The following is a 1,042-nucleotide window of genomic DNA, read 5'->3' on the forward strand; positions in this document are numbered from 1 at the left end:
AAAGATGGTTGTGCAACAGATTTTGCAGCAAGAACCTGCTGTTGTGCAACAAGCTTCCACTAGCACAGTTGTTGCATTGGATTCCTTTGAACTCTGCCATCCACTAGTACATGGGCTCTTGTAATGGGAAACAGAAGATACTGCATACGGACCATTTCACAGGGGTTGAGATATGTCCCTTGATGTCTAAAACTATGACGCCTACAATGATGAAAATCAGGAGCAGTGTTTGTGTTCTGGAAGAATGAAAACTTCCATTCCGGTATGAATACCTATTTTACAAGCTATAAATTTGGGAGAGCCAGGGTGGTTATCTTAGAATCATAGAATTGTAGAGTTGGGAGGGACTTTAAGGCATAGCTGTCAACTTTTCCCTTTTCTTGCGAGGAATCCTATCCGGAATAAGGGAATTTTCCTTTTAAAAAAGAGAGACATTGACAGCTATGCTTTCAGGGTCTTCTAATCCAAGCCCCTGCAATGCAGTAATCTTTTGTCCAATGTGGGGCTCATATTATGATAAGGTCACATGCCCCATAGGAGTCTCTAAGCATCTTACAAAAATTTTAGAGCATAAATTTTTATATGACTAGTATTGGGGAGAATCGGTTGAAAAACTCCTTTGCTGATTTTAATACCTGTTTTACAAGTTGTAAACTTGGAGAGTCAGTGTGATAGGAGGTTCAAATACAGTCATACCTTGGTTCTCGAATGTTATGCATTCCGGAAATCCATTCAACTTCCAAAATGTTTGAAAACCAAGGCACGGCTTCCGATTGGCTGCAGGAGCTTCCTGCACTCAATCGGAAGCCACGGAAGCTGCGCTGGACATTTGGCTTCCAAAAAACGTTTGCAAACCGGAACACTCACTTCCGAGTTTGTGGAATTGGCAGCCAAAACGTTCACGTCACAAGGCATTCAAGAACCAAGGTACGACTGTACCTGTTTGGCCATAAAGTTGGCTGGCTGCCCTTTGGCTAGTCAGTAACTATTTCCCAGTCTCGCTTGTTTCATAGGGTTGTTGTAAGTAAGGATGGCAGACAAA

Source organism: Podarcis filfolensis (genome assembly GCF_964270895.1).
Source record: "Podarcis filfolensis genome assembly, chromosome: 15".
Lineage (NCBI taxonomy): Eukaryota > Metazoa > Chordata > Lepidosauria > Squamata > Lacertidae > Podarcis > Podarcis filfolensis.